Raw genomic sequence first — 7,141 nt, forward strand, 5'->3', positions numbered from 1 at the left:
GAAACCCAATCTCTACTAAAAATACAAAAAAAAAAAAAAAAAAAATTAGCCGGGCATGGTGGCAGGCGCCTGTAGTCCCAGCTACTCGGGAGGCTGAGGCGGAAGAATGGCATGAACCCAGGAGGCAGAGCTTGCAGTGAGCCGAGATGGTGCCACTGCTCTCCAGCCTGGCAACAGAGCGAGACTCCGTCTCAAAAAAAACAAAAACAAAAACAAAAAACAAAAAAAACACTAAATCTGGGCTGGGTGTGGTGGCTCACGCCTGTAATCCCAGCACTCTGGGAGGCCGAGGCGGCAGGATCACTTGAAGCCAAGAGTTTGAGACCAGCCTGGACAACAAAGCAAGACCCTATCGCTACAAAACATTGAACGAAAATAAGCTGGGCCTGGTGGCAACTGCCTGTAATCCCAGCTACTTGGGAGACTGAGGTGGGAGGATTGCTTGAGCCCAGGAGTTGAAGGCTGCAGTGAGCTATGATCACACCACTGAACTCCAGCCAAGACCGCAGAACAAGATCCTGTCTCTAAAAATAATAATAAATAAATTGATGAATTAATTAAAATTTTTAAAAAGAATATTTCGATCACCCCAAAAAGACATCCTGTGCCTGTTAATAGTTGTTTTCCATTCCCACCCTCAGCTCTGGGCAACCACAAATCTATTTTGTCTCTATGGATGAACCTATTCTAGACATTTCATCTCCTATAAATGGAATACGCCATATGTAGCTTTGGTGACTGCGTTCGTCCCCTTAGCATAATGTCTTCAAGGTCTATTCACATTGTAAATTGTATCAGTTCAGTATTTAATTGCTTTTTAGTTGTTGTTGCTGTTGTTGGGACAAGGTCTTATTCTGTTGCCCAGGCTAGAGTCCAGTGGCACTATCATGGCTCATCGCAACCTCAACCTCAAGTGATCCACCCCCTCCCCAGTTTCCTGAGTAGCTGGGACCACAGGGTGCACCACCACACCTGGCTAATATTTTTATTTCTTGTAGAGATGGGGTCTCACTGTGTTGCCCAAGCTGATCTTCAACTCCTAGGCTCAAGCAATCCTCCCACCTTGATCTCCCAAACTGCTGGGATCAAAGGCATGCGTCATTGAGCCCACGCTCTTCATTCCTTTTTTATGACTGAATAATATTCCATTGTATGGATACACCACATATTGTTTATCCTCTCATCCGTTGATGGGTGTTTGGGTTGTTTCTACTCTTTGGCTGTTTAAGTAATGCTGTTGTGAACATGCACGTGGAAGTCTTTTTTTTTTTGACGGGATCTCACTCTGTTTCCTAGACTGGAGTGTAGTGACGCGATCTCAGCTCACTGCAACCTCTGCCTCTAAAGTTCAAGCAATTTTCCCACCTCAGCCTCCCGAGTAGCTGGGATTACAGGCACACACCACCACGCCCAGATAATTTTTATATTTTTAGTAAAGACGGGGTTTCACCATGTTGGCCAGGCTGGTCTCAAACTCCTGACCGCCGGTGATCCACCTGCATTGGCCTCCCAAAGTGCTGGGATTATAGGCCTGAGCCACCGCACCCTGCAACAGGCCTTTGTGTGGGCGTATGTTTTCGTTTCTTTGGGGCAGATTTCTAGGAGCAGAATTGCTAGGCTGTGTGGGAAGCATGTGATTCACTTTTTAAGAAAGTGCCAGACTGTTTCCCAAAGTGACTGTACCATTTACAGCCCACTAGCGATTATGACGGTTCCCGGCAGGCCCTGTTTTCCTGAGAAAACTTAAGTACAGAAAGGTGAAATGGATTAGCCAAGGCCACACAGCTAGTAAGTACCATGCTAGATTCGACCCCAGGCATTGTGACTACAAAGCCTGTGCTTTTAAACTTTACACAATGCCTCATCCTTACCCCATTCATTCAGTCTTTTTTTTTTCTTTTTTTTTTTGAGTTGGAGTCTCACTCTGTCACCCAGGCTGGAGTACAGTGGCACGATCTCGGCTCACTGCAACCTCTGCCTCCTGGCTTCAAGCGATTCTCATGCCTCAGCTTCCCAAGTAGCTAAGATTACAGGCATGCATCACCAGTCCTGGCTAATTGTTTAATTTTTAGTAGAGACAGGGTTTCACCATGTTGGCTAGGCTGTTCTTGAACTCCTGACCTCACATGATCTGCCCGCCTCAGCCTCCCAAAGTACTGGGATTAAAGGCATGACCTACTGCGCCCGACCTCATTCAGTCTTCCATTCACTCATCCTAAAACTCATTACTGAGTCACTACTATGTGCCAGGCACTGTCCTAGGTGCGGCTTATTCATTGGTTAACAAAACAGATAAATCCCTCCTTAGATGGGGCTTCCATTCTAGTGAGGGAAGTCAGGCAAGAAAATATAGCAAGAAAGTAAATTATAAAACATCTTAGAGAAAAGAGAAATGCTATGGAGAAAGACAATGCAAGACAGGGCACGTAGGGACTGCAGGTGTGTAGGCCAAGAACTGGAGGAGAGAGCAGTGCAGGTAACTGGGATGTGTCCCAGAGGAAGGGCACATCTGATGCAAAAGTTCTGAGCAGGGGACATAGCTGGAGTGTTCAGGGAGCAGAGGGGCCAGTGTGGCTGGAGAGGAGTGAGTGAGCAAAGGAGGGAGCAATGGGAGAGGAGATCGAAGAGGTGATGGGGTACAAGATTGGGTAGACAGTCATGAGGACCCAATTTCTGATCGAAATCAGATGGGATTCTTGGAGGAATTCATGCAGAGGCTGACAGGATTTGACATCCCTCCCTTTTAGCATGTTATAAAAATATAAAAACATAAGGAAATAAAAATAATTGTGCAGTGAATGTCTATGTACCCATTCTCTGCATTCATCCATCCATCCATGAACCCATCCATCCACACATCCATCCATCCATCCATCCATTCACCCATCCATCCATCATCCATTCATCCATTCACCCATTTATCCATCAGCCATCCATCTATACATCCATCCATAATCCATCCATTTATTCATCCATTCACCCACTCATCCATCCACTCATCCATCCATCGTCCATCCATCCATCTATTCACTCATTCAACCATTCACCCATCCATCCATCCATCCATTCATTTATTCACCCATCCACCCATTCATCCACCATCCATTCACCTATCCATCCATCATCCATCCATCTATGCATCCATCCATTTATCCACCCATTCATCCATCCATTCATCCGTCCATCCATCCACCCATTCATCCATCATCCATTATGTATTCATTCATCCATCATCCATTCACCTATCCACCTATCCATTCACCCATCCATCCATTCATTCATTTATCTATCTGTCCATTCATCCATCTATTCATTCATCCATTGATTCACCCATCTGTCCATTCATCCATCCATCATCCATCCATCCACTCACCCATCCACCCATCCAACCATTCACCCATCCATTCATCCATCATCCATCCATCCATCCATCATTGATTCATCCATCATCCATCTTTATAAAACTAATACACTTTATTTTTTAGAAAAGTTTTAGGTTTATAGCAAAATTGAACAGAAAGCACAGAGTTCTCATATATTCATCTTTCTCTATGCAACTTGCAATTATCAAAGTAACTTGCAAATATCAGTTCACTTCACTCCTAAACACTTCAGCATGCCTAACATTTTTTTCGTTGGCTTTTTAAAAACTTTTTTTCTTTTTTGCTTGATGTTTTATTAGCATGCATAGCATAACAAGATATCAAATATTTAAGCTTCTTGCCATTAGTAAAATTAAAATACAGTGAAATGCCACATTTCCCATGTTACCATTTGATAAATTTTGACAAAGACATACACCTGAATTGCACAAACTCCCCTCCTCTGATGTAACAGATTCTCCCTGGCTTCTGTGTAAAAATAGTCTAGTGGGGAGTGTGGCAAAAGTACCCATAAGCCCACCTGGTTTGCTTTTTTACATCAACTTTTTTGTTTAGAAACATTTAAGACATGATAGTAGAGCTGCAGTGAATGAGAGTAGAGTTGCTATAGACCCCTCACCCAATTTCCCCAAATGCTCTCATCTCCCATTACCATGGCACATCTGTCAGAACCAAGAAACAAACAGTAACACAGCACAAAACTCTGCCCTTTACTCAGATGTCGCGAATGTCCTTTTTCCGCTCAGGATCCCACCAGGATGCCACATGGCGTCTCACCGTCATGCCTCCTTAATCTCTTACTGTCTGCCACTGTTTCTCAGACTTGCCTCGTTTTGAGGACTTTGACATTTTGAGCAGTCCTGGCGAAGCAGACCACAGAAGTGTGCTGTCCCAGGGATCTGCACTCCAGCCTGGGGGATAGAGCAAGACTCTGTCTCAAAAAAAAAAAAAAAAAATTCTTCTATAAGAGAGGTGTGTTGCTTCACCGTTCCCTGCTAACTCACTCATCTGTTTCTTTCTTTCTTTTCCTTCCTTCCTTTCTTTTTCTTTTGTTCTTTCTTTCTTTTCTGCAGAGTCTCGCTCTGTCTCCCAGGCTGGAGTGCAGTGGTGTGATCTCGGCTCATTGCAACCTCCGCCTCCCGGGCTCAAGTGATTCTCCTGCTTCAGCTTCCCGAGTAGCTGGGACTACAGGCGCCCGCCCCTGCGCCCGGATAATTTTTTATATTTTTAGTAGAGATGGAGTTTCACCATATTGGCCAGGCTGGTCTTGAACTCCTGACCTCATGATCCACCCGCCTTGGCCTCCCAAAGTGCTGGGATTACAGGCGTGAGCCAGTATGCCCGGCCTCATCCCTGTATTTGTTTGTATCAGTGTGGACTCACAGATGCTTATTCGATAATTTGTATTCCGGTCCAATTCCATATGACTTGCTTCCTTGACGCCCACCTCTTTCCACGTCAGGTGCTATCAACAAAACACAGATTGGTGCCCAAGGGGAGCCTGGAGGCGCCACCGCAGCGAGGGCACTTGGGGCTTCTGGGTGGGAGGAGGCTTCATACCAATGAGGCTGGAGCTGACCTGCCAAGTGTGAACCACTCTCCAGAGGGGGCCCGAGGCTCCACAGGGACCCCTGCCTGTGTGACCCCAGCATCCAGCCCTCCTTCCCGGATGCCTCCCCCTGCCCGGCTCCCGGCCTCCCTGGGGCAAGTGGGTTGGAGGCCAAGACTGGGCGCCTCCCCCAGCCCCCTTATCTCACCACGCCCAGCCCTGAGCCTGGCACAGACCTGGCTCCATAAATATTTGCTGCCGTTCGCCCCACTGCTCCCGGCCTCCCAACCCAGGCTCCTCCCACCGCTGGGCCTTAGTCCAGGCTGGGCCCTCCCAGGCATCAGCTCTTTGGGCTCAGGGAGGGAGGGGGCAGTCATGGAAGCAGATGAGGAACCAGGGAGAGGAGAGGGACCCACCCAAGGTCACATACCGTAGGAGGGAGAGAGAGACAGCGGGGGCAGAGAGGGAGAGACAGAGGGGCAGTGAGGGGAGACAGAGGGGCAGAGAGGGAGAGTCGGGGGGAAGTGAGGGGGAGACAGAGGGGACACAGAGGGAGAGACAGAGGGCACTGTGAGGGAGAGACAGAGAGGGCAGAGAGGGAGAGACAGAGGGGGCAGTGAGGGAGAGAGAGAGGAGGCAGTGAGGGGAGACAGAGGGGCAGTGAGGGGAGACAGGAGGGGGCAGAGAGGGAGAGAGAGAGAGGCAGAGAGACAGAAATGGAGAGGAAGAAACACCCAGAGAGACAGTGGGAGAGAGGGAGAGAAAGGGAGGGAGAGACAGGGACAGAGACAGAGAGAGAGGGAGAGAGAGCCCTGGGCAGACAGAGACCTGGAGCGCGGGAGCGAGGCAGTTGGGTGGCCTCCAGCCTTCTGACAGTGGGATAATAACCCCACTGCTATTTATTATCTCACCCGCTCACCAGTGCCAGCCACTCCACACACATCATTCACTCCTTTAATCTCCACCACTCTGTCGGTTCCTAGCACAGGCCACGCGCTCTCCTCTGCGGCCTCTCACGGACAACTCTCTTTGCCTGGGATGACCTCCCACCCTTGGTTTCAGGCCTCCCTTTACATACACCCCCACGACCTTCCCAACCCCTCCCAGAACCATCTCTCTATCAATCCCTGCTGCAGGCACCATTCTAAGAGGGTCCTCAAGACCCCGGGTACTCACATACCCGCCCCCAGCCCTTCAGTCAGATGCTGCTCTAGGTGCAGAGTTACCCCAGGTAGAATTAAGGTTCCAAGTTCAGGCGGGGCGCGGTGGCTCAGGCCTGGAATTCCAGCGCTTTGAGAGGCCAAGGCGGGGAGGTCGCTCGAGGTCAGGAGTTTGAGACCAGCCTGGCCAACATGGTGAAACCCCATCTCTACTAAAAATACAAAAATTAGCCGGGCGTGGTGGCACGCACCTGTAATCCCAGCTACTCAGGAGGCTGAGGCAAGAGAATCGCTTGAATCTGGGAGGCGGAGGTTGCAGTGAGCCAAGATCGCACCACCGCACTCCAGCCTGGGCGACAGAGCGAGACTTCACCTCAGGGAAAAAAAAAAAAAAAAAAGGTTCCAAGCTCAGGCCTGGAATCCCAGTGCTTTGGGAGGCCAAGACAATAGGATTGCTTGAGCCTAGAGTTTGAGACCAGACTAGGTAACAAAGTGAGACTCTGCCATCTCTAAAATAATAATAATAAGAAGAAGAATAAATAAGATTCCAAATCGGCTGACTTGAAAATAGGGAGATGCTCTTCGGTGGGCCTGGCCTAATGAGATGCTCTTCGGTGGGCCTGGCCTAATCAGGTGACCCCTTAGAAGGAATGAGACTTTTCCTGAAGTACCTGTGAGGTAGAATCCATCACTGCTGGCTTCGCAGGTAGAGAAGGCCATGTGGCAAGCAATGCAGGCAGCGGATTCCAGCCACAGCCAGCCAGGGAGTGAGAACCTTCGTCCCACCACCACGGGGCACTGAACCCTGCCATAGCCTGAGGGAGCTTGGAAGATGGTCCCGAGCTCCAGAGAGAACTCAGTTCAGCCAACACCTTGATTTCAGCCTGGTGAGACCCCCAGCAGAGCTCCCAGACATGCAGTGCCAGACCCCTGACTCACAAAGCTGGGAGTGGATGAATGGGTGCTGTTTGAGGCGGCTGTGTTTGTGGTTGTGTGTTCCCAGTGTGGAGGATGAAAGCAGTCTCTCTGTTCTGCTTCCTTCCTGGCAC

The 7,141-nt window shown here is 49.1% G+C and overlaps 1 long non-coding RNA gene across 2 annotated transcripts; it reads right to left on the reverse strand.

Annotated features, from left to right (window-relative positions):
* Positions 1-3,558: 3,558 nt before the first annotated feature.
* On the reverse strand, positions 3,559-6,225 carry LOC108542509 (uncharacterized). Of its 2 annotated transcripts, none has more exons than XR_001889299.1 (3): positions 5,761-6,225; positions 4,767-4,962; positions 3,559-4,314 (listed from the first exon to the last, which is right to left on the reverse strand). It is a non-coding gene; the product is annotated as an uncharacterized LOC108542509 (long non-coding RNA). The 2 variants fall into 2 exon arrangements; XR_001889298.1 differs by having other exon boundaries at positions 4,767-4,848; positions 5,761-6,219.
* Positions 6,226-7,141: the final 916 nt, after the last annotated feature.

The sequence above is a fragment of the Rhinopithecus bieti genome, unplaced genomic scaffold, assembly GCF_001698545.2.
Source record: "Rhinopithecus bieti isolate Rb0 unplaced genomic scaffold, ASM169854v2 scaffold_22436, whole genome shotgun sequence".
NCBI classification, from domain to species: Eukaryota; Metazoa; Chordata; class Mammalia; order Primates; family Cercopithecidae; genus Rhinopithecus; species Rhinopithecus bieti.